Source organism: Balaenoptera physalus (assembly GCF_965194825.1).
Source record: "Balaenoptera physalus genome assembly, chromosome: 9".
Classification (NCBI taxonomy): domain Eukaryota; kingdom Metazoa; phylum Chordata; class Mammalia; order Artiodactyla; family Balaenopteridae; genus Balaenoptera; species Balaenoptera physalus.
The window spans coordinates 81,939,941-81,966,791 of NC_138888.1; positions in this window are offsets into that span (position 1 = coordinate 81,939,941).

Genomic DNA, 26,851 nt, shown 5'->3' on the forward strand with positions numbered 1-26,851 from the left:
CGAAGTGGAGGTTCTTGTCAACAGAGCAGCCCTAAACTTTGGGGTGCCTGTGTCTTGCTGATTTTTAGTTTTCCCAATTTATACGCCCATGAGTGGAAGTGCCCTGTACTCTCTAAGCTGAGTTTTTTAGATGTTTCAGGACACACCGTACACTTCTCCAGAGTGGCTGTTGGCAATTTACATCCCTCCCATCAGCGTAGCCAGGCTCCCGTTTCTCCATGGCCTGTCCTGCATTTCTGGTTTTGACACTTTATTCAGCATGGCCCTTTTGACCGATGGGAAGCGAGACTTCTTTGTAGCGCTGATTTGCCTTTCCAGGTTGCTTGGTTGGCCAAAAAGGGCGTATGCGTTTTTTCCTGAATATATTCAGGAAAAAACGCATACGCCCTTTTTGGCCAAGGGCATCATTGTCGAGGTTTTGCCGCTTTTCCTGTGCTTTAAAGGCGATTCGAATCTCCCTCCTGAAATCTGTTTCCTGCAATTCTGCCTTGCTTTCCAATCCTCTTCGTTGCCTTCCCTCAATATATTTGTGGACGAGAGTTATCATTTATAAGTCTGCAGGTTTGTGAATTGCAGTGCCCCTGAGCTCCATTTTTCAACTCGCTTTCTTGGGAGCTGGCCGCAAAAGCGCAGGATTGCTTCAGGCCCTATTCTGGTCCCGGGCGGCAGGCTGAGCCTGTGGTTAATTCTTCTTCCTGATGGGGAAGTAGAGTGACCTGTGCCTGTCCCAACACCTAGAGCTAGTCTCTCATTGGTTCCCACTCTTCCCGTTCATCCTCAGGACAAATTGCAACCTGTACGGAACAGGAGGTTAAAGGTGTTGATTCTCCAAGGAGGGAGATTGCTACTAAAGTGGCTGGAATGGCGAACCCGAGCATAAGGAGATGAGAAATGAGGTGCGTTTTGGAAACCTTTCCCGATCACACGGTGTACCATCTTCTGGGTTTCTCATGCATGTTTTCGATGTAGGAAGATGCCCTTGAACCTGGAGATTTGGGACCCATGGGATGGGAACCACGCAGTATTACTTTAAAGGGTCTGCGTTTCCTCACCCAACCTCACCAAAACTCTCAGCCCCAAGAGTGTCCACCCTTATGTCTCCATCAGCTGTGGGTCTAGATTTCGTCAATCCAGGTGGCATCACAGCCCCTGAACGAATTTTGTAAGAATTTCCCTCTCTTTCACTGTCTTTGTTTCACGGGTTTTTAAAAGTAATTGATTTTTATAATGGGGTTTAGCTGCTTTTCACTGCTGTGTTTCTGCCGCTTTACACCCACTTGACTCACTTACAGAGAGATATCAAAACATAGGTTTTAAGATTCTTACTAGTCAGATATATTCTTGGGTGGTGAATAGGGGGTGTTGAGTCCAATTCACTGATCATGGAGTAGGTCTTGTCTATTACATATTGGATTTATGGATCGGTATCTGACGTAATTTGAAACCCTTGTTTTATGCATCACCCCACCTCACCTTTCCCCTTAAGCAGCCATAGTGTGTTTTCTAAACGTGGGACTCTGTTCTGTTTTGTAATTCAGTTCAAGGGTAGCGGTTTTTACATTCCCTCTATAAGTGATATCTTATGATAAGTGTCTTTTTCTGTGTGACTTATTTCACTTAGAATCGTCGTACCTAAATCCACTCATCATGCTGCTACTAGCCTTATGACGTTGATTTCATGGCTGAGTGATATTCCATTGTACATAAGGACCACAACTTCTTTATCCATTTTTCTCTTTCCTGGGATATTTAAGGTGTAACGAAGTGGAGGTTCTTGTCAACAGAGCAGCCCTAAACTTTGGGGTGCCTGTGTCTTGCTGATTTTTAGTTTTCCCAATTTATACGCCCATGAGTGGAAGTGCCCTGTGCTCTCTTAGCTGAGTTTTCTAGATGTTTCAGGACACACCGTACACTTCTCCAGAGTGGCTGTTGGCAATTTACATCCCGCCCATCAGCGTAGCCAGGCTCCCGTTTCTCCATGGCCTGTCCTGCATTTCTGGTTTTGACACTTTATTCAGCATGGCCCTTTTGACCGATGGGAAGCGAGACTTCTTTGTAACGCTGATTTGCCTTTCCAGGTTGCTTGGTTGGCCAAAGAGGACGTATGCGTTTTTTCCTGAATATATTCAGGAAAAAACGCATACGCCCTTTTTGGCCAAGGGCATCATTGTCGAGGTTTTGCCGCTTTTCCTGTGCTTTAAAGGCGATTCGAATCTCCTTCCTGAAATCTGTTTCCTGCAAATCTGCCTTGCTTTCCAGTCCTCTTCGTTGCCTTCCCTCAATATATTTGTGGACGAGAGTTATCATTTATAAGTCTGCAGGTTTGTGAATTGCAGTGCCCCTGAGCTCCATTTTTCAACTCGCTTTCTTGGGAGCTGGCCGCAAAAGCGCAGGATTGCTTCAGGCCCTATTCTGGTCCCGGGCGGCAGGCTGAGCCTGTGGTTAATTCTTCTTCCTGATGGGAAAGTAGAGTGACCTGTGCCTGTCCCAACACCTAGAGCTAGTCTCTCTTTGGTTCCCACTCTTCCCGTTCATCCTCAGGACAAATTGCAACCTGTACGGAACAGGAGGTTAAAGGTGCTGATTCTCCAAGGAGGGAGATTGCTACTAAAGGGGCTGGAATGGCGAACCCGAGCATAAGGAGATGAGAAATGAGGTGCGTTTTGGAAACCTTTCCCGATCACACGGTGTACCATCTTCTGGGTTTCTCATGCATGTTTTCGATGTAGGAAGATGCCCTTGAACCTGGAGATTTGGGACCCATGGGATGGGAACCACGCAGTATTACTTTAAAGGGTCTGCGTTTCCTCACCCAACCTCACCAAACCTCTCAGCCCCAAGAGTGTCCATCCTTATGTCTCCATCAGCTGTGGGTCTAGATATCGTCAATCCAGGTGGCATCACAGCCCCTGAACGAATTTTGTAAGAATTTCCCTCTCTTTCACTGTCTTTGTTTCACGGGTTTTTAAAAGTAATTGATTTTTATAATGGGGTTTAGCTGCTTTTCACTGCTGTGTTTCTGCCACTTTACACCCACTTGACTCACTTACAGAGAGATATCAAAACATAGGTTTTAAGATTCTTACTAGGCAGATATATTCTTGGGCGGTGAATAGGGGGTGTTGAGTCCAATTCACTGAGCAAGGAGTAGGTATTGTCTATTACCTATTGGGTTTATGGAACGGTATCTGAGCTAATTTGAAACCCTTGTTTTAGGCATAACCCCACCTCACCTTTCCCATTAAGCAGCCATAGTGTGTTTTCTAAACGTGTGACTCTGTTCTGTTTTGTAATTCACTTCAAGGGTAGTGGTTTTTACATTCCCTCTATAAGTGATATCTTATGATAAGTGTCTGTTTCTGTGTGACTTATTTCACTTAGAATCGTCGTACCTAAATCCACTCATCATGCTGCTACTAGTCTTATGATGTTGATTTCATGGCTGAGTGATATTCCATTGTACATAAGGACCACAACTTCTTTATCCATTTTTCTCTTTCCTGGGATATTTAAGGTGTAACGAAGTGGAGGTTCTTGTCAACAGAGCTGCCCTAAACTTTGGGGTGCCTGTGTCTTGCTGATTTTTAGTTTTCCCAATTTATACGCCCATGAGTGGAAGTGCCCTATGCTCTCAAAGCTGAGTTTTTTAGATGTTTCAGGACACAACGTACACTTCTCCAGAGTGGCTGTTGGCAATTTATATCCCGCCCATCAGCGTAGCCAGGCTCCCGTTCCTCCATGGCCTGTCCTGCATTTCTGGTTTTGAAACTTTATTCAGCATGGCCCTTTTGACCGATGGGAAGCGAGACTTCTTTGTAGCGCTGATTTGCCTTTCCAGGTTGCTTGGTTGGCCAAAAAGGGCGTATGCGTTTTTTCCTGAATATATTCAGGAAAAAATGCATACGCCCTTTTTGGCCAAGGGCATCATTGTCGAGGTTTTGCCGCTTTTCCTGTGCTTTAAAGGCTATTCGAATCTCCCGCCTGAAGTCTGTTTCCTGCAATTCTGCCTTGCTTTCAAATCCTCTTCGTTGCATTCACTCAATATATTTGTGGACGAGAGTTATCATTTATAAGTCTGCAGGTTTGTGAATTGCAGTGCCCTTGAGCTCCATTTTTCACATCGCTTTCTTGGGAGCTGGCCGCAAAAGCGCAGGATTGCTTCAGGCCCTATTCTGGTCCCGGGCGGCAGGCTGAGCCTGTGGTTTATTCTTCTTCCTGATGGGAATATAGAGTGACCTGTGCCTGTCCCAACACCTAGAGCTAGTCTCTCATTGGTTCCCACTCTTCCCGTTCATCCTCAGGACAAATTGCAACCTGTACGGAACAGGAGGTTAAAGGTGCTGATTCTCCAAGGAGGGAGATTGCTAGTAAAGCGGCTGGAATGGCGAACCCGAGCACAAGGAGATGAGAAATGAGGTGCGTTTTGGAAACCTTTCCCGATCACACGGTGTACCATCTTCTGGGTTTCTCATGCATGTTTTTGATGTAGGAAGATGCCTTTGAACCTGGAGATTTGGGACCCATGGGATGGGTACCACGCAGTATTACTTTAAAGGGTCTGCGTTTCCTCTCCCAACCTCACCAAACCTCTCAGCCCTAAGAGTGTCCAGCCTTATGTGTAACCCAGCCGTGTGTCTAGATATGGTCAATCCAGGTTGCTTCACTGCCCCTGAACGAACTTTTTACTAATTTCTCTCTCTTTCATTTTATTTGTTAGGTTTTTTTTTTTTGGTAATTTATTTTTAGAATGGGGTTTAGCTGATTTTCACCGCTGTGTTTATGCTGCTTTACACCCACTTGACTCACTTACAGAGAGATATCAATACATAAGTTTTAAGATTTTACTAGTCAGATATATTCTTGTGCCGTGAATAGGGAGTGTTGAGTCCAGTTCACTGAGCAAGGGGTAGGTCTTGTCTATTACATATTGGGTTTATGGAACGGTATCTGAGCTAATTTGAAACCCTTGTTTTATGCATCACCCCACCTCACCTTTCCCGTTAAGCAGCCATAGTGTGTTTTCTAAACGTGGGACTCTGTTCTGTTTTGTAATTCAGTTCAAGGGTAGCGGTTTTTACATTCCCTCTATAAGGGATATCTTATGATAAGTGTCTTTTTCTGTGTGACTTATTTCACTTAGAATCGTCGTACCTAAATCCACTCATCATGCTGCTACTAGCCTTATGACGTTGATTTCATGGCTGAATGATATTCCATTGTACATAAGGACCACAACTTCTTTCTCCATTTTTCTGTTTCCTGGGATATTTAAGGTGTAACGAAGTGGAGGTTCTTGTCAACAGAGCAGCCGTAAACTTTGGGGTGCCTGTGTCTTGCTGATTTTTAGTTTTCCCAATTTATACGCCCATGAGTGGAAGTGCCCTATGCTCTCTAAGCTGAGTTTTCTAGATGTTTCAGGACACACCGTACATTTCTCCAGAGTGGCTGTTGGCAATTTACATCCCGCCCATCAGCGTAGCCAGGCTCCCGTTTCTCCATGGCCTGTCCTGCATTTCTGGTTTTGACACTTTATTCAGCATGGCCCTTTTGACCGATGGGAAGCGAGACTTCTTTGTAGCACTGATTTGCCTTTCCAGGTTGCTTGGTTGGCCAAAAAGGGCGTATGCGTTTTTTCCTGAATATATTCAGGAAAAAACGCATACGCCCTTTTTGGCCAAGGGCATCATTGTCGAGGTTTTGCCGCTTTTCCTGTGCTTTAAAGGCGATTCGAATCTACCTCCTGAAATTTGTTTCCTGCAATTCGGCCTTGCTTTCATATCGTCTTTGTTGCCTTCCCTCAATATATTTTTAGACGAGAGTGACCATTTATAATTCTGCATGTTTGTGAATTGCAGTGCCCCTTAGCTCCATTTTGCAACTCGCTTTTTTGTGAGCTGGCTGCAAAACCGCAGGATTCCTTTAGGCCTTATACTGGTTCCGTGGGGCAGGCTGAGCCTGTGGTTAATTCTTCTTTTTGATTTGAAATTAGAGTGACCTGTGCCTGTCTGAACATCTAGGTCTTGTCTCTCATTGTTTCTCCTCCTTCCCCTTCATTCTCTGGACAAATTCCAAAGTCTGTGCAGCAGGATGTTGAAGATGCTGACATCCTCAAGTGTGGAGAATGTTAGGAAAGAGGCTGGAGGTGTTAACCCGACAACCAGGGGATTAGGAGATGAGGTGCCTTTCCCAAAATCTTCCTGATCCCACCGTGTACCATCTTCTGGGTGTCACAGGCATGTTTTAGCTGTAGGAAAGGTCCCATGTATGTAAGGAGAACACCAGGGATTTTTTCAAATCAGTGTCTCCCCGAACCCCAATCTGGGGAATTTTTAAGCTACTGGTACCTGTTTGTTCATTAAGGGACTGGGCTGTAGGCAGAGTCCGAACTTTAGAGGATTGAAGTCTTAATGGTCAGAAACGCTCACCATCGGCCTCCTTTAGTTTCCATTTTATCTGTAGTTGATAGATGATGTCGATATATATATCTATTGTTTTTCAGATTATTTCCCCATAGGGGTTATTACAAAATATTGAGTATAGTTCCCTGTGCTATACAGCAGTTCCTTGTTGATGATATATTTTATACATAGCAGTGTGTATATGTTAATCCGAAACTGTTAATTTATCCCTCCTCCCACCTTTCCCCTTTGGTAATAAAAAAATACAAGATTTTATACTTCTCAGAAATCTAGGAGCTGAAAGAGAGGTATCATTTTCAATGGAAAATCATTCAAAACATGATTGAAACTTCAGCCAAGATTAGTAGATCCACATCCTTGGAAAGAAATCACTGCATTTCTCTAATGTTGACCTGACAAATATGACAAACCCCTCCACTGAACTTGCTTATAATAAAGTGATGGAAATATCAAATGGAAGTGTTAGAAATACCTTAGTTTACACGAGCCTTATACACTGCTCTATGTTAACTACAGTTTGGCTCACACATCTGTTCATTGAAGTTACAATATTTGGCTCACACATCTGTTCATTGAAGTTACAATGTTCTCAAATTCTGTTACTGATCCTGCAGAGTCGGCCCCAACAAGGGTCCCCCTGCCCAGTGTCATTGGAGCCAACAGATCGAGACTGAGTTTGGTTCAGAAGCAAAGGAAAACTTTATATTTTGATCAGAGAATGAAGAGGTGAGAGCGTGCGCTCCCCCGTGGGCTGTGGGCCGGGCTGCTGTGTAGGGATCCCGTCAGCGTCAGCAGGAGGGACGGGGCGGAGCTCTCGAGGGCTGGGTTGGCTGGAGCTCAGGCTCTATGTGGCGGAGTCTGCACAGGGCCCCGAGAGCTGAGGTGTCGGCCCAGCCATTTTGCACTAGGAAATCGGGTCTGAAGTGCCAGGTGTGGGACCTCTGCCTGTGGAAACCTAGGAGCAAGTGAAATTAGAAAAAGCACAAAGGAAAAAAAGGTTATAGTTTATTTTATTGCCCAGATTCTATTTTTATCTCCCAGGAATTTTTAATGGGCTTTGCCGGTGACAAACCCCTCCTCTGCCTCTTGTCCCATTCCACATTCTTGGGGCGCTTAGGGTGCAGACACCTCTTCTGTAAATGCTTCGTGCTGAGTTGGGTGTCTTCATACCCGGGGGAGGGGCAGGACTTCTCCCCAGCAGCCTCCAGGTGAGGTTGATTGTCCCGAGGCCTCCTCCCTCACTGCTTGTCTGCCTGAGCACCAGCGTTGGAAGTTTTATAGATTCTAATGACCTTTAAGGGTCCAGGAAAGAGATGCGCAGGGACGCTGGGGGGGCCGGTTTTACCCTGCTCCACATTGGTTCGGACCCCTTAGGCTGACGGTTTCTGCCAGCCTAGATGCTCTGACCAGTAGTCTGTGCTTTCTTCAGTTAGGCCACTGAATTAACGTACAAACAGCACCAGGTGTCAGAGCCCTGCCTGCTCAACTCCCAGACAGTCCAGGGCCGGTGGTGATCCAGGACCATGACGGCCACTCAGTCACCGCCCTTTTGAAGTAACCAGGAGTACATCTGGTCTCATTGGCCGCCATCACCGTGGTGTCTGTAGGCTTTTCTATGGTGGCAGCATTATTTACGGGTCCCCTGCCAGGTTTATTAGGTCCGCTCTGGGTGCAGTAAGTCCTGCAAGCAATAGTCTGTTCTTTTGGGGCACACTCTTGTGGTTTTCTGAGAGAAGCTCCAGGTCAAGTGATGGTCACACGAGTCGTCATGGGGGCCTTTTGTCCCAGGTTGTCTCTCTGGAGGTTGGAGTTGGAGGGCCTCCTCACTCGAGGTCATTGTGCCCACGGAGCGATCCCTGCAACTTCAGGGCATGGTGGGTGTTTAGGATCACCAAGTGGCGTCATTTACCCTTAGGAGGGAGCTGGCCTTGCGGGCTGTTCATTTCCAGGTTTTTAGATACCCCCAGTATCCTGGTCGGATGGGGTGGCTGGCCAATGCCTGGAGGGCATTCTTGCGTTGTTCCATTTCAAGTGGTCCCAGTTTTGGCACTAAAACTCCAAGGGCGATTCGCCTTCGACTAGGAATGTAAAGGTCAAAGGGTTTAGCTAAATTAGGGAGGTCCAGGGCAAGGGTCTGAATTGACTGCTCTTTCCATTCTTGAAAGGCCGCTTCTGGATTCTATTCAAAAGGATCATCATCTTTTCCTTTCAGTGTTTCATATAGAGGCCCAGGTATTAGACTGTAGTTAGGGATCCAGATGCAGCAAACCCCAGTCTCCCCAGGAACCCCTAAGCTGTCTTCTAGTTTTAGGAAGGGTGAGGCTGCAAATGGCTTCTTCCCTTTCCTGGGATGGGCTTCTCCGATCTTCTGTGAGAATGAAGCCCAGGCAGGTCACCTTCGTCTGTGATATTTGAGCCTTTTTCTTGGACACCTTCTATCTTTTATTGGCTAGGTAGTCCAGAGGCCTCCTTAGTAGGGCTGGCGATCAGAATGTCGTCAGCATATTTTTTTAAAATTTATTTATTTATTATTTATGGCTGTGTTGTGTCTTCGTTTCTGTGTGAGGGCTTTCTCTAGTTGCGGCAAGCGGGGGCCACTCTTCATCGCGGTGTGCGGGCCTCTCACTATCGCAGCCTCTCTTATTGTGGAGCAAGGCTCCAGACGCGCAGGCTCAGTAATTGTGGCTCACGGGCCTATTTGCTCCGCGGCATATGGGATCTTCTCAGACCAGGGCTCGAACCTGTGTCCCCTGCATTGGCAGGCAGATTCTCAACCACTGCGCCACCAGGGAAGCCCAGGATGTCGTCTGCATATTGAAGGAGGGTTCACTTCTCCAGAGGTAGATCTTTTAGGGTTTTAGCTAACGTTTCCCCAAAGATGGTGTGGGAATTTTTGAACCCCTGGGGCAGGACGGCCAAGCAGTATTGTTTTTGTTGTATGTTGAGTCCTGCCACTCACAGCCAAAATTTCTTGTGACTCTGGGACTAATGGAATACAGAAGAAGGCATCATTGAAGTCTAATACAGAATACCATGTCCTGGTGGATGGTAGAATGGCCAGCAGGGTGTAGGAATTAGGAACTACTGGATGTATATCCTCTGTGGCTTCACTGACTGTCCTGGCGTCCTTTACCAGGTCCCCAGCAGCCCACGGGGCTCTCATTGTCAGGCCCCTCCCAGGATATGGAGCTCACCTGGGCAGGTAGCCAGCAGCCCAGTGGGCTCTCGTGGTCAGGCCCCTCCCAGGATATGGAGCTCACCTGGGCAGGTACCCAGCAGCCCACAGGGCTCTCGTGGTCAGGCCCCTCCCAGGATATGGAGCTCACCTGGGCAGGTACCCAGCAGCTCACGGGGCTCTCGTGGGCAGGCCTCTCCCTGGATATGGGGCTCACCTGGGCAGGTACCCAGCAGCTCACGGGGCTCTCGAGGGCAGGCCCCTCCCAGGATATGGAGCTCACCTGGGCAGGTACCCAGCAGCTCACGGGGCTCTCGAGGGCAGGCCCCTCCCAGGATATGGAGCTCACCTGGGCAGGTACCCAGCAGCTCACGGGGCTCTCGTGGGCAGGCCCCTCCCTGGATATGGAGCTCCCGTGGACAGGTACCCCGGCAGAGCTGGGCACACAGGAACCGTGCACATAGCCCTCATTGCAGAGCACCCCCAGCACACCTGTCGCTCAGAGCTGACACAGAGCACCTCAGAGCAGGGCTTGAACTAACAAACAGCAGCTCCGACATGTCTGTGACCCTAGGCTTCACTCTGTGCGGCCTCCCTCCACCTGGTCTTCCAGGGGCTTCCACTGCAGCCGGGGCACCAGGCCTCTGTCTCCACCCACCAACCCTCCTCTCCCTGACTCCTGGGTTCCTCTCATTAGGAGAGGGTCTTCTTGAAGTTGTCTTCCACTCATGGACCAGATAAAATGATTAGAAAACAAGCCAGGGCTGCTGCCCCTTGTCTATCCTGACTCTCGGGACCCTACACCTGTTCCTTGGATCTGGCCGGTGCAGCAAGGCCCATTATCTGCAACTCTGAGCCCCTGAGGGGCGAGGATTGGCTGACCTGGGCAGCCTGACCTGGCCGGCCAGCCCTTCCCAGGTGTGCCTGGGTTGAGGTCAATGTAAATACCCCTCCAGGCAGCAAAAGCCTCTGCAGCTGTGCCTGACGCCATATTCTCTGCCCCGTCAGCAGTCTCGGGGTTGTGCTGGTGGGAGGGAGTAGGGCCCAGGGCTCTATGAGTGGCCGCGTGTGAGTGGGGCTCTGCTGGACTTTCTGCAGGATTTGCCGGGCTGCCACCCGCTAAAGAAGACGATGTGTCACCCATACCTGCTGCTGGAATTTCTCCCCGGGCAGAGGTGAGGAAGGAAAAAAGCAGTGGGGACCGGGACAGGAGGGGTACCTCAGTCAGGGAAATGAAAAGCTTCCAGAAGAGCGCCCGGGGCCAGGACCATCCAGGCTGGCCTGCAGGCACCAAGTCGGCCTGCGTGCTGTCGCTGGTGTGACTCCAAGCCCTTTCCTCTAGGCTTTAAAGTCTTTGCACACATTCAGGTGTTTTACCTGGGAAGGGTGGGAAAAGTTCAGCAGCAGCTGGCCTGAGGCTCAGCTCACGTTTACTCAGAGACACCTCCTCACGGTCCCCCAGCTTTGCAATGAGGACGCTCCTTGCAGGGGAGCTGCTGGCTGCATGGGAGACGATTCCCCACCTCTGACCAACTTCAGAATTGTTTACCACTGGAGCAAGTGCCCTGATAGTGTTTTCCTCTGTATGACCAGTGGGTTCTGTTTTTTTTTTTTTTCTTTTTTGGTTCAAGGTAGGTTTTATTCCTCTTTTTGTATTTATAGATATAAGCATGGGAATAATTCATTCATATAAATACGTCTATGGGAAGGACAGAACTTTTTTTTCTGTTTTATGTTTTTAAATATTTTTTAATTTTTAAATTTTATTTTATTCATTGTTTTATACAGCAGGTTCTTATTGGTTATCTATTTTATACATATAAGTGTATATATGTCAATCCCAGGCTCGCAATTCATCCCACCACCACCACCCTGCCACTTTCCCCCCTTGGTGACCATACATTTGTTCTCTACATCTGTGTCTCTATTTCTGCCTTGCAAACCGGTTCATCTGTACCATTTTTCTAGGTTCCACATGTATGCGTTAATATACGATATTTGTTTTTCTTTTTCTGACTTACTTCACTCTGTATGACAGTCTCTAGATCTTTCCACGTCTCTACAAATGACCCAATTTCATTCCTTTTTATGGCTGAGTAATATTCCATTTTATATATGTACCACATATTTTCCATTTGTCTATCTATGGGCATTTAGGTTGCTTCCATGACCTGGCTATTGTAAATAGTGCTGCAATGAACATTGTGGTGAATGTGTCTTTTTGAATTATGGTTTTCTCTGGGTATACGCCCAGTAGTGGGATTGCTGGGTCATATGGTAATTCTATTTTTAGTTTTTTAAGGAACCTCCATACTGTTCTCCATAGTGACTGTATCAATTTACATTCCCACAAATAGTGTAAGAGGGTTCCCTTTTCTCCACACCCTCTGCAGCATTTGTTGTTTGTAGATTTTCTGATGATGCCCATTCTAACTTGTGTGAGGTAATTCCTCATTGTAGTTTTGGTTTATATTTCTCTAATAATTAGTGATGTTGAGCAGCTTTTCATGTGCTTCTTGGCCATCTGTATGTCTTCTTGGGACAAATGTCTATTTACGTCATCTGCCCATTTTTGGATTTGGTTGTTTGTTTTTTTACTGTTGAGCTGCATTAGCTGTTTATATATATTGGAGATTAATCCTTTGTCCATTGATACGTTTGCAAATATTTTCTCCCATTCTGAGGGTTGTCTTTTCGTCGTCTTTGTAGTTTCCTTTGCTTTCCAAAAGCTTTTAGGTTTCATTTGCTCCCATTTGTTTATTTTTGTTTTTTATTCCATTACTCTAGGAGGTGGATCAAAAAAGATCTTGCTGTGATTTATGTCAAAGAGTATTCTTCCTATGTTTTCCTCTAAGAGTTTTATAGTGTCCGGTCTAACATTTCGGTCTCTAATCCATTTTGAGTTTATTTTTTGTGTATGGTGTTAGGGAGTGTTCTAATTTCATTCTTTTACGTGTAGTTGTCCATTTTTCCCAGCACCACTTATTGAAGAGACTGTCTTTTCTCCATTGTATATCCTTGCCTCCTTTGTCATAGATTAGTGGACCATAGGTGTGTAGGTTTGTCTCTGGGATTTCTTTTTATTTTCTTTTACATCTTTATTGGAGTATAATTGCTTTACAATTGTGTGTTAGTTCCTGCTGTATGAAAAAGTGAATCAGCTATACGTATACATATAACACCATATCCCCTCCCTCTTGCACTTCCCTCTCACTCCCTTATCCCACCCCTTTAGCTGGTCACAAAGCACCGAGCTGATCTCCCTGTGCTATGTGGCTGCTTCCCAGTAGCTATCAATTTTACATTTGGTAGTGTATATATGTCCATACCACTCTCTCACTTTGTCCCAGCTTACCCTTCCCCCTCCCCGTGTCCTCAAGTCCTTTCTCTACGTCTGTGTCCTTAATCCTTTCCTGCCCCTAGGTTCTTCATAAACTTTTTTCTTTTAGATTCCATATATATGTGTTAGCATACGGTATTTGTTTTTCTCTTTCTGACTTACTTCACTCTGTAGGACAGACTCTAGATCCATCCACCTCACTACAAATAACTCAATTTCGTTTCTTTTTATGGCTGAATAATGTTCCATTGTATATATGTGCCACATCTTCTTTATGCAGTTATGTGTTGATGGACACTTAGGTTGCTTCCATGTCCTGGCTATTGTAAATAGAGCTACAATGAACATTGTGGTACATGACTCTTTTTAAATTATGGTTTTCTCAGGGTAAATGTCCAGTACTGGGATTGCTGGGTTGTACGGTTGTTCTATTTTTAGTTTTTAAGGAACCCCCATACCGTTCTCCCTAGTAGCTATATCAATTTACATTCCTACCAACAGTGCAAGAGGGTTCCCTTTTTTCCAATAAATGCCTCTCCAGCATTTACTGTTTGTAGATTTTTTGATGATGGCCATTCTGACTGGTGTGAGGTGATATCTCACTGTAGTTTTGATTTGCATTTCTCTAATGATTAGTGATGTTCAGCATCCTTTCATGTGTTTGTTGGCAAACTGTATATCTTCTTTGTAGAAATGTCTATTTAGGTCTTCTGCCCATTTTTGGATTGGGTTGTTTGGTTTTGTGATATTGAGCTACATGAGCTGCTTTTTGGAGATTAATCCTTTGCCATTTGCTTCATTTGAAAATATTTTCTCCCATTCTGATGGTTGTCTTTTCATCTTGCTTATGTTTTCCTTTGCTGTGCAAAAGATTTTAAGTTTCATTAGGTACCATTTTTTTAATTTTTGTTTTTATTTCCATTTCCCTAGGAGGTGGGTCAAAAAGGATCTTGCTGTGATTTATGTCATAGACTGTTCTGCTTATGTTTTCCTCTAAGAGTTTTATAGTGGCTGGTCTTACATTTAGGTCTCTAATCCATTTTGAGTTTATTTTTGTGTATGGTGTTAGGGAGAGTTCTAATTTCATTCTTTTACATGTAGCTGTCCAGTTTTCCCAGCACCACTGACTGAAGACACTGTCTTTTCTCCATTGTATACCCTTGCCTCCTTTGTCATAGATTAGTTAACCATAGGTACGTGGGTTTATCTCTGTGCTTTCTATCCTGTTCTATTGATCTATATTTCTGTTTTTGTGTCAGTACCATATCATCTTGATTACTGTAGCTTTGTAATATAGTCTGAAGTCTGGAAGTCTGATTCCTCCAGCTCTTTTTTTTTCCCCTCAAGGCTGCTTTGGCTATCCGGGGTCTTTTGTGTCTCCCTACAAATTTTACGATTTTTTTTCTAGTTCTGTAGAAAATGCCATTGGTATTTTGATAGGGATTGCATTGAATCTGTAGATTGCTTTGGGTAGTATAGTCATTTTCACAATATTGATTCTTCTAATCCAAGAACATGGTATATGTCTCCATCTGTTTATATCATCTTTGATTTCTTTCATCAGTGTCTTATAGTTTTCTGAGTACAGGTCTTTTACTTCCTTAGGTAGGTTTATTCCTAGGTAGTTTATTCTTTTTGTTGCAGTGGTAATGGGATTGTTTCCTTAATTTCTCTTTCTGTTCTTTCATTGTTAGTGTATAGGAATGAAAGCAATTTCTGTGCATTAATTTTGTATCCTGCAACTTTACCAAATTCATTGATTAGCTCCAGTGGTTTTCTGGTGGCATCTTTAGGATTCTCTACCTATGATATGATGTCATCTGCAAACAGTAACAATTTTACTTCTTCTTTTCCTTTTTGTATTCCTTTTATTTTTTTTCTTCTCTGATTGCCATGGCTAGGACTTCCAAAACTATGTTGAATAGTAGTGGTGAGAGTGGACATCCTCGTCTTGTTCCTGATCTTAGAGGAAACACTTTCAGTTTTTCACCATTGAGAATGCTGTTTGCTGTGGGTTTGTCATATATGGCCTTTATAAGGTTGAGGTAGTTTCCCTCTATGCCCACACTCTGCAGAGTTTTTATCATAAATGGATGTTGAATTTTCTCAAAATCTTTTCCTGCATCTATTGAGATGATCATATGGTTTTATTCTAAAATTTGTTAATATGGTGTATCACATTGATTTGTGTATATTGAAGAATCCTTGCATCCCTGGGATAAACCCCACTTGGTCATGGTGTATGATCCTTCTAACGTGTTGTTCGATTCTGTTTGCTAGTATTTTGTTGAGGATTTTTACATCTATATTCATCAGTGATATTGGTCTATAATTTACTTTCCTTGTAGTATCTTTGTCTGGTTTTGGTATCAGGGTGATGGTGGTCTCATAGAATGAGTTTGGGAGTGTTCCTTCCCCTGCAATTGTTTTGAAGAATTTGAGAAGGTTGGGTGCTAGCTCTTCTCTAAATATTAGATAGAATTCACCTGTGATGCCATCTGGTTCTGGACTTTTGTTTGTTGGAAGATTTTTAATCACAGTTTCAATTTCATTGCTTGTGATAGGTTTGTTCATATTCTCTATTTTTTCCTGATTCAGTCTTGGAAAGTTATCCCTTTCTAAGAATTTGTCCATTTCTTCCAGGTTGTCCATTTTATTGGCATAGAGTTGCTTGTAGTAGTCTCTTAGGATGCTTTGTATTCCTGTGGTGTCTGTTGTAACTTCTCCTTTTTCACTTCTAATTTTTTTTTGATTTGAGTCCTCTCCCTTTTTTTCTTGGGTCTGGCTAAAGGCTTATCATTTTTGTTTATCTTCTCAAAGAACCAGCTTTTAGTTTTATTGATCTTTGCTTTCATTTTCTTTGTTTCTATTCCATTTATTTCTGCTCTGATCTTTATGATTCCTTTCCTTCTACTAACTTTGGGTTTTGTTCTTCTTTCTCTAGTTCCTCTAGGTGTAAGGTTAGATTGTTTATTTGAGATTTTTCTTGTTTCTTGAGGTAGGCTTGTATTGCTCTAAACTTCCCTCTTGAACTGCTTTTGCCGCATCCCATAGGTTTTGGATCATCGTGTTTTTGTTGTCATTTGTCTCTAGGTAGTTTTTGATTTCCTCTTTTATTTCTTCAGTGATCTCTTGGTTATTTAGTAACGTATTGTTTAGCCTCCATGTTTTTTGTTTTTTACGGATTTTTCCCTGTAATTGATTTCTAATCTCATAGCATTGTGGTCGGAACAGCTGCTTGATATGATTTCAGTTTTCTTTAATTTACTGAGGCTTTTTTGTGACCCAAGATGTGATCTATCCTGGAGAATGTTCCATGTGCAGTTGAGAAGAACGTGTAATCTGCTCTTTTTGGATGGAATGTCCTATAAATATCAGTTAACTCTATCTGGTCTATTGTGTCATTTAAAGCTTGTGTTTCCTTATTAATTTTCTTTCTGGATGATCTCCACTGGTGTAAGTGAGCTGTTAAAGTCCCCCACTATTATTGTGTTACTGTCGAGTTCCTCTTTTATAGCTGTTAGCAGTTGCCTTATATATTGAGGTGCTCCTATGTTGGGTACATATATATTTATAATTGTTGTATCTTCTTCTTGGATTGATCCCTTGACCGTTATGTAGTATCTTTCCTTGTCTCTTGTAACATTCTTTATTTTAAAGTCTATTTTCTCTGATATGAGTATTGCTACTCCAGCTTTCTTTTGATTTTCATTTGCATAGAATATATTTTTCCATCGCCTCACTTTCAGTCTGTATGTGTCCCTAGGTCTGAAATGGGTCTCTTGTAGACAGCATATATATAGGTCTTGTTTTTGTATCCATTCAGAGAGGCTGTGTCTTTTGGTTGGAACATTTAGTCCATTCATGTTTAAGGTAATTATTGATATGTATATTACTATTTTCTTAATTGTTACGGGTTTGTCTTGTTGGGTCCTTTTCTTCTCTTGTGTTTCCCACTTAGAGAATTTCCTTTAGCATTTGGTGTAGAGCTGGTTTCATGGTGCTGAATTCTCTTAGCTTTTGCTTGTCTGTAGGACTTTTGATTTCTCTGTGAAATCTGAAAGAGATCCTTGTTGGGTGGAGTACTCTTGGTTGTCGGTTCTTCCCTTTCATCACTTTAAATTTATCATGCCACTCCCTTCTGGCTTGTAGATTTTCTGCAGAGAAATCAGCTGTTATGGGAGTTCCCTTTTATGTTATTTATCATTTTTCCCTTGCTGCTTTCAATAATTTTTCTTTGTCTTTAATTTTTGTCAATTTGGTTACTATGTGTCTTGGCATTTTTCTCCTTTGATTTATCCTGACTGGGACTCTCTGCGCTTCCTGGACTTGGGTGGCTATTTCTTTTCCCATGCTAGGGACGTTTTTGACTATAATCTCTTCAAATATATTCTTGCGACCTTTCTCTCTCTCTTCTCCTTCTGGGACCCCTATATTGTGAATGTTGTTGCATTTAATGTTGTCCCAGAGGACTCTTAGGGTGTCTTCATTTATTTTCATTCTTTTTCTTTATTCTGTTCCATGGCAGTGATTTCCACCTTTCTGTCTTCCAGGTCACTTATCCGTTCTTCTGCCACAGTTATTCTGCTACTGATTCCTTCTAGTGTATTTTTCATTTCAGTTATTATATTATTCACCTCTGTTTGTTTGTTCTTTAATTCTTCTAGGTGTTTGTTCCTTAATTCTTCTAGGTCTTTGTTAAGCATTTCTTGCATCTTCTCGATCTTTGCCTCCATTCTTTTTTTTTTTTATTTTTTTTTACGTTTTTTTTTTAAAACATCCTTATTGAAGTATAATTGCTTCACAATGGTGTGTTAGTTTCTGCTTTATAACAAAGTGAATCAGCTACACATATACACACGTTCCCATATCTCCTCCCTCCCGCATCTCCCTCCCTCCCACCGTCCCCATCCCAACCCCCCAGGCGGTCACAAAGCACAGAGGTGATCTCCCTGTGCTATGCGGCTGCTTCCCACTAGCCATCTATTTAACATTTGGTAGTTTATATATGTCCATGACACTCTGTCACCCTGTCACATCTCACCCCTCCCCCTCCCCATATCCTCAAGTCCATTCTTTAGTAGGTCTATGTCTTTATTCCCATCTTGCCACTAGGTTCTTCATGACCTTTTTTTTCCCTTATATTCCATATATATGTGTTAGCATACTGTATTTGTTTTTCTCTTTCTGACTTACTTCACTCTGTATGACAGACTCTAACTCCATCCACTTCATTACAAATACCTCCATTTCATTTCTTTTTATGGCTGAGTAATATTCCATTGTATATATGTGACACATCTTCTTTATCCATTCATCCGATGATGGACACTTAGGTTGCTTCCATGTCCTGGCTATTGTAAATAGAGCTGCAATGAACATTTTGGTACATGACTCGTTTTGAATTATGGTTTTCTCAGGGTATATGCCCAGTAGTGGGATTGCTGGGTCGTATGGTAGTTCTAGTTTTAGTTTTTTAAGGAACCTCCATACTGTTCTCCATAGTGGCTGTATCAATTTACATTCCCACCAACAGTGCAAGAGGGTTCCCTTTTCTCCACACCCTCTCCAGCATTTATTGTTTCTAGATTTTTTGATGATGGCCATTCTGACTGGTGTGAGATGATACCTCATTGTAGTTTTGATTTGCATTTCTCTAATGATTAATGATGTTGAGCATTCTTTCATGTGTCTGTTGGCCATCTGTATATCTTCTTTGGAGAAATGTCTATTTAGGTCTTCTGCCCATTTTTGGATTGGGTTGTTTGTTTTTTTGTTATTGAGCTGCATGAGCTGCTTGTAAATCTTGGAGATTAATCCTTTGTCATTTGCTTCATTTGCAAATATTTTCTCCCATTATGAGGGTTGGCTTTTGGTCTTGTTTATGGTTTCCTTTGCTGTGCAAAAGCTTTTAAGTTTCATTAGGTCCCATTTGTTTATTTGTGTTTTTATTTCCATTTGTCTAGGAGCTGGGTCAAAAAGGATCTTGCTGTGATGTATGTCATAGAGTTTTCTGCCTATGTTTTCCTCTAAGAGTTTGATAGTGTCTGGCTTTACACTTAGGTCTTTAGTCCATTTTGAGTTTATTTTTGTGTATGGTGTCAGGGAGTGTTCTAATTTCATACTTTTACATGTACCTCTCCAATATTCCCAGCACCACTTATTGAAGAGGCTGTCTTTTCTCCACTGTATATGCTTGCCTCCTTTATCAAAGATAAGGTGACCATATGTGCGTGGGTTTATCTCTGTGCTTTCTATCCTGTTCCATTGATCTATATTTCTGTTTTTGTGCCAGTACCAAACTCTCTTGATTACTGTAGCTTTGTAATATAGTCTGAAGTCAGGGAGCCTGGTTCCTCCAGCTCCATTTTTCATTCTCAAGATTGCTTTGGCTATTCGGGGTCTTTTGTGTCTCCATACAAATTGTGAAGTTTTTTGTTCTAGTGCTGTGAAAAATGCCAGTGGTAATTTGATAGGGATTGCATTGAATCTGTAGATTACTTTGGGTAGTAGAGTCATTTTCACAATGTTGATTCTTCCAATCCAAGAACATGGTATCTCTCTCCATCTATTTGTATCATCTTTAATTTCTTTCATCAGTGTCCTATAATTTTCTGCATACAGGTCTTTTGTCTCCTTAGGTAGGTTTATTCCTAGATATTTTATTCTTTTTGTTTTTGCCTCCATTCTTTTGCCAAGGTCTAGGATCATCTTCACTATCTTTATTCTGATTCTTTTTCTGGAAGGTTCCCTATCTCCACCTCATTTCGTTTTTTTTCTGGGGTTTTATCTTGTTCCTTGATCTGGTATAAAGTCCTCTGCCTTTTCATTTTGTCTATCTTTCTGTGAATGTGGTTTTCCTTCCACAGGCTTCAGAATTGTAGTTCTTCTTCCTTCTGCTGTCTGCTCTCCAGTGGATGAGTCTGTCTTAGAGGCTTGTGCAAGCTTCCTGATGGGAGGGACTGGTGGTGGGTAGAGCTGGGTGTTGCTTTGGTGGGCAGAGCTTTAATCCGCTTGTCTGCGGATTAAATAAAACTTTAATAAAAAGTTTAATCCGCTTGTCTGCTGATCCATGGGGCTGGGTTCCCTCCCTGTTGGTTGTTTGGCCTGAGGCAACCCAGCACTGGAGCCTACCTTGCTCTTGGTGGGGCTAATGGCGGGCTCTGGGAGGGCTCACACCAAGGAGTATTTCCCAGAACTTCTGCTACCAGTGTCGTTGTCCTCACGGTGAGCCACAGCCACAGCCACCACCTGCCTCTGCAGGAGACTCTCTAAAACTATCAGGTAGTTCTGGTCATTCTCCAACGGGGTCACTGCTCCTTCCCCTGGGCCCTGATGTGCACACTACTTTGTGTGTGCCCTCCAAGAGTGGAGTATCTGAGTGGAGTTGAGACTCTGAGACTCTGCGTGGAGTCGCACAGACTCTGGGTCCTGTGAAGCTTCGATGTTTTGTGGTTCTAGAAATCCTATAGGAGACGGTCCACAGCAGGTGAAGCTATTGCTGTCAGTAGAGGTGATGAAGCCAAAGATCTGCAGTTCCAACTAGAGGTGCCGATGTACATACAGGACAAAATCATCTCATGTGAATGTAGTTCAGGCATGTTTAAGATGAATGGAGCCATGTTAATGCCTACCATATTCTATCTTGAGCCTCTCCTCAGGGATCCCCTCCTCAGTTCCTGAGGCTCCTGTAAGTCATGTAAAGGGGACTGGAGAGTGGGCTCTGTCCAGTCTGAGCCCTGAGTTACCCTGTGTGTATCTTAGGATACTTTGTATTTCTGTGGTGTCTGTTGTAACATCATCTCTTTCGTTTCAGATTTATTTGGGCCCTTTCTTTTTAAAAAAAAACATACTATTGTTGTCTTTTATTCTTTACAGAAATGTAATAAGTGTTTGATCTACTATCCTCACTCTATGTATACTTTTTGCAGTGAGATTTTTACTTTACTTTGTTTTCTTGCTACTATCAATAATTAGTGAGACTTCTTTTAAGCTATCTTCAACATTGCTTATAAAGCTGCTTTATTAGTGATGACAGAGCCTTAATGGAAGTCATGTTCTGGTTGTAAAGTAGAATGCAATGTGCCAGCAAAAAGCCCCTTAAGTTTATGTCTCATTACTTCTTGTTCTTTTTTTAATTTAATTTTTATTTTTTGTCAGAGCAAATTTGATTAAAATGTTTTGTTTCTTCTAGGTGTGCAAGATGTGGTTCTTTTAAACATATACATATATCTATTCTTCTTTGGATCATTTTCCCATGTAGGTTATGACACAATGTTGAGTAATCTTCTCTTGGTATTACGTAGGTCTTTGGTGATTACATGTTTCACATATGTTTCTATATCTATGTTAACCCCAATATCCTAATGTATCCAATCCTCACACCTTTCCATTTGGTGAAACATAAGTTTCTTTAATGAATCTGTGATTGCATTTCTCTGTGGAAATATCTTCATTGGTATTAATTTTTAGCTAAGACCTATAAGTGATATTATAGGATATGTGTCTTTTGTTTTCTGACTTAGTACAATTTGCCTGATTACCTCAAGAATCATACATGGTGCTGCAAATGGCATTGTTTCATTTTTTTCCCTGGCTAATATTCCATCTGTACATGAACCAGTTCTTCTTTGGCCACGCAACTCTTGATGGATTTTTGGTTGCATCCATGTCTTGGCTACTGTAATACTGCTGCAATGCACATTTGCTTGCCTGTGTCGTTCCAGATCTATCTTCCTATGTTATAGGCCAAGGAGTGGGCTTGCTGTATCATATGGTAGCTCAGTGTGTACGTTTTAAAGGCACCACCATTCAGTTCTCATTAGTGGCTGTTTCCAGGTTACGTCCAACTTAAAGTTGAGGGTATGCATTTCTCCAAAACACCTTCAGTATTTATTGTTTGTAGTTTTAATGCTGATGGTTATTCTGACAGGTACGAGCTGAGACCTCTTTGTGGTTGAACTTGCATGTGTCCCATAATCTGTTGAAATTGAGCTTTAAAGCATGTCCTTTTTATTTATCAAACTGTGATTACAGCTTAGTTCTTCAAAGTGTTTACTTAAAGTATGTGTCACATTTTGAAATTTTTTGGCCATTACCTCCCTCAAGACATTTTGAGGGCAGGTTTCATTTACAGCCCTGCAGTACTTGTTCATATGAAGTGACCATTAGCACAGGCTTTAAAGCTGCTTTTGCAGGTAACGGCCAGAAGGCGGCAGCCTTTCTATGTTCCACACTCTGGTAACTAGGGAAACACACCTTCCGGCCACTGGTGACCCTCGGTTATAAATTAGAGTGCAATATGCCGGAATGAAGCCACAAATGCTGATGTCTCCTTACTTTTGTTTTGTTTTTTAGATTTAATTTATATTTATTATTGGAGTAATATTCCATTGTGTACATGGACCACTTCGTCTTGGTGCATTCCTCGGTTGATGGACATTTTTGTTGCTTCCAAGTGTTGGCTATGGTAAATAGTGCTGGAGTGCGGGACTGCCAGCCTGTGACTTTATGATTTTCATTTTCTCAGGTGATAGGCCCAGCAGTGGTTGTGACTGAGTGACTGGTATCTCAATGTTTCCCTTTTCAAAGCACCTACATTGTGTTTTCATTAGTGGCTCTTTACATGCCCCCCCTTACAACCGAGGGTACGCATTTCTCCACATTCCCTTCAGCATTTATTTTTTGCAGCATTTTTCCTAATGGCCATTCTGACTGCTGTGAGCTGATAGGTTTTTGTAATATGGGTATTCATGTCATTAAAATTTTTAAATTCATCAGTTTTCCACACCTTTTATTTTCTGTTTAAAAAAAAAAGAAAAAAGTGTGAGTACAATATACCCCTTTAAAGTGTCTTCTTGGAACGTTGCCCTCGTATGAATTTTTTGGTCAATTTTCAAGCCAAGGATTGTTTTGGAGGGTAGGTGCCATTTACAGGCCTGCGTTTATCTGAATACTTAGTGACCTTATGCAATGGGTTTAAAGCTTCTGTTGTGGGAAACGGCTAAAAAGAGGTAGCATTTCTACATTCCCAAATCTGGGTACTAGGGCAAGAGCCTTTCTGGAAGTCGTGTTCCTAGGTTGTAAATTAGAATTGAATGTGCCAGGAGATAGCCCCATATGTTTAAGTCTCATTACTTCTTCTTGTTTTTTTAAATTTTTTAAATCGGGGTTAAGATTAGAATATTGTTTGTCCTAAGTGTACAGAGTCAGGTTCATTTATACATTATGTAAGTCTATTCATGTACAGATCCTCTTCCCATGTAAAATATTACAGAGTGTTCCGTAGTACCCCCTTAATATATGGTCTGGCTTTTTGATATATGTATATACTATGTATTTATATATGTACAGTAACACTAACATTCATTTATCCATTGCCCCCACCTTTCCTTATACATGAGCAGAGTTTGATTTCTAAGCACGTGAGTGTCTTTCTCTTTGGAAATATGTTCATTTCTGTCAGTTATTAGATAACCCCATAAGTGATATCATAGGGTATAGGTCTTTTGCTTTCCGACATACCTCATGTTTGTGACTATCTCCAGGCTCAACTATGGTGCCTCAAACAGCAGTGCTTCATTGTTTTCCATGGCTTATATTCCATTGTGTATATGGAGCACTTCTTCATGGTGCATTCCTCGGTTGATGGACATTTTCATTGCTTCCAAGTGCTGGCTATGGTAAATCATGCTGGCGTACAGGTTTGCCAGCCTGTGACTTTTTGATTCTCATTTTCTCAGGTGATAGGCCAAGCATTTGCTGTGATTGATTGACTGGTAGCTCAATGTTTCCCTTTTCAAAGCACCTACATTGTGTTTTCATTAGTGGCTTTTTACATGCCCCCCCTTACAACCGAGGTTACACATTTCTCCACACTCCATTCACAATTTATTTTTTGCAGCATTTTTCCTAATGGCCATTCTGACTGCTGTGAGCTGATAGGTTTTTGTAATATGGGTATGCATGTCATTAAAATTTTTTAAATTCATCATATTCCTACGCCTTTTTCTTTTCTCTTAAAAGAAAAAACCGTGAGTACAATACAGCTCTTGAACTTGTCTTCTTCCAAGGTTGCCCTCTTCTGAATTTTTTGGTCGATTTTAGACCCCAGAAATTTTCTGGAGGGCAACTGCCATTTACAGAACTGCAAGTTGGTGAAAATTTAGTGACCTTTTGCAGTGGGTTCAAAGCTGCTGTTGTGGGAAACGGCCACAAGGAGGTAGAATTTCTCCATTCCCCAATCTGGGTACTAGGGCAGCAGAGCCTTTCTGGAAGTCATTGTCCTAGGTTGCAAATTAGAATGAAATTTGCCAGGAGAAATCCCCATAAGTTTATGTCTCATTACTTCTTCTAGGTTTTTAAATTTTTTTTAATCTGGGTAAAGTTTACAATATTGTTTGTCCTAGGTGGACACAATCTGGTTCATTTGTACATTATGTATGTCTATTAATGTACAGATCCTCTTCCCATGTAAAATATTACACTGTTCCGTCGACCTCCCTTGCTATATGTTCGGTCTTTTTGATATATGTATATAATATGTATTTGTATATGTATAGTAACACTAATCTTCATTTCTCAATTTCCTCCCTCCTTTCCTTTTAGATGAGCATAGTTTGTTTTCTAAGCCTGTGAGTGTCTTTCTCTTTGGAAATATGTTCATCTGTGTCAGTTATTAGATAGTGCCATAAGTGATAATATAGGATATAGGTCTTTTGCTTTCCGACCTACTTCATGTTTTGTGATTATCTCCAAGCTCATCTATGGTGCCTCAAAGAGCAGTGTTTCAATGTTTTCCAAGGCTAATATTCCATTGTGTATATGGACCACTTCTTCTTGGTACATTCCTCTGTTGAAGGAAATTTTCGTTGCTTCCAAGCGTTGCCTAAGGTAAATATTGCTGGAGTGCAGGATTGCCAGCCTGTGATTTTTGATTTTCATTTTCTCAGGTGATAGACCCAGCAGTGGGTATGATTGATTGACTGGTATGGTAGCTCAACGTTTACCTTTTCAAGGCACCTCAATTGTGCTCTCATTAGTGGATCTTACCACGTCCCCCTTAGAATCGAGGGTACGCATTTCTCCACAATCACGTCAGCATTTATTGTTTGCATCATTTTTGTTGATGGCCATTCTGACTGGTGTGAGCTGATAGGTTTTTGTAATTTGGGTTTACATGTCTGTAAAAATTCCTACAATTCATCATTTTTCCACGGCTTTTTATTTTCTGTTAAAAGAAAAAAGAAAAAAAGTGTGAGTATAATATACCTCTTCAAATTTTCTTTTTGGAAGGTTGCACTCTGGAATTTTTTGGTCGATTTTCGACCTCAGTATTTTTTGGAGGGCCGGTGTCATTTACAGACCTACAATTGGTGAATATTTAGTGAACTTTTGCAGTGGGTTTAAAGCTGCTGTTGTGGGAAACGGCCACAAGGATGCAGCATTTCTCCATTCCCAACTCTGGGTACTAGGGCAGCAGAGCCATTCTGGAAGTTGTTTGCCTAGGTTTTAAATTTGGATGGAATGTGCCAGGAAAACCCCCCATAAGTTTATGTCTCATTACTCCTAGTTCGTTGTTTTAAGTTTTTCAATTGGGGTAATGGTTAGAATGTTGCTTGTCCAAGGTGTACACACTCTGGTTCAACTACATATTCTACATACCTATTTATGTAGAGATCCTCTTCCCTTGTAAATTATACAGTGATCCGTAATCCTTCCTTGCTATATGGTCGGTCTTTTTGATATATGTATATAATATGTATTTGTATACATATGGTAACGCTAATCTTCATTTATCCATTCCCCCCACCTTTACTTTTAGATAAGCATAGTTCTTTTTTAATAAGTCTGTGATTGACTTTCTGTGTGGAAATATGTTCATTTGTGTCAGTTATTAGATAACGCCTATAAGTGATATCATAGGATATAGGACTTTTGCTTTCCGACTTACCTCATGTTCTGTGATTATCTCCAAGATCATCTATGGGGCCTCAAAGAGCAGTGTTTCATTGTTTTCCATGGCTAGTATTCATTGTGTACATGGACCACTTCTTCTTTATCCTTTCATCTGTAGATGGACATTTTGGTTGCTTCACTGTCTTGTCTATTGTGAATAAGGCTGCAGTGCAGCTTTTGCAGCCCGGGTCTTCTTCATTCTGGTCTTCTCAGGTGAGAGGCCCATTGGTGCGCCTGCTGGATTGACTGGTACCTCAATTTTTCCTTTTAAACGCAGCTCTTTCCTGTTCTCATTATTAGCGTTTACCCATTTTACATCTCACCAGCAGCTAGAGGGTACACAGTTCTCTAAAACCTCTTCAGCATTTATTGTTTGTAGACTTTTTGCCAATGGTCAGTCGACTGGTGTGAGTTGAAGACTTTTTGTAGATTAGATTGCATGAGTCTAATACTTCCTGAGGCTGAGCTTTTATCCATTTTCCTTTCTTTAAAAAGAGAGTGAGTAAAACTTACCTCTTCATACTATCTTCTTGAAAATTTTGCCTGTTTTGAATTTTTTTATCCATTCCCTACCTCAGCACAATTTTGAGGGCAGGTGTCCTTTACAGCCCTGAGTCCTTGTGAATGGTAAGTGACCATTAGCTGTGGGTTAAAAGCTGCTCTTGCGGGAATCGGCCACATGGCGGCAGCATTTCTCCTTTTCCAAATCTGGTTACTAGGTCAACAGAGCCTTACTGGAAGTGGTGTTCTAGGTTGTAAATTAGAATGGCATGTGAGAGGAAAACGCCCTTTAATGTATGTCTCATTACTTCTTGTTGGTATTTTTAACTTAATTTTTATTTTTTATCACAGCAAACTTGATTACAATGTTTTGTTTGTTCTAGGTGTGCAAGATGTGGTTCTTTCACACATATACATATATCTATTCTTCTTCGGAGCCTTTTCCCATGTAGGTTATGA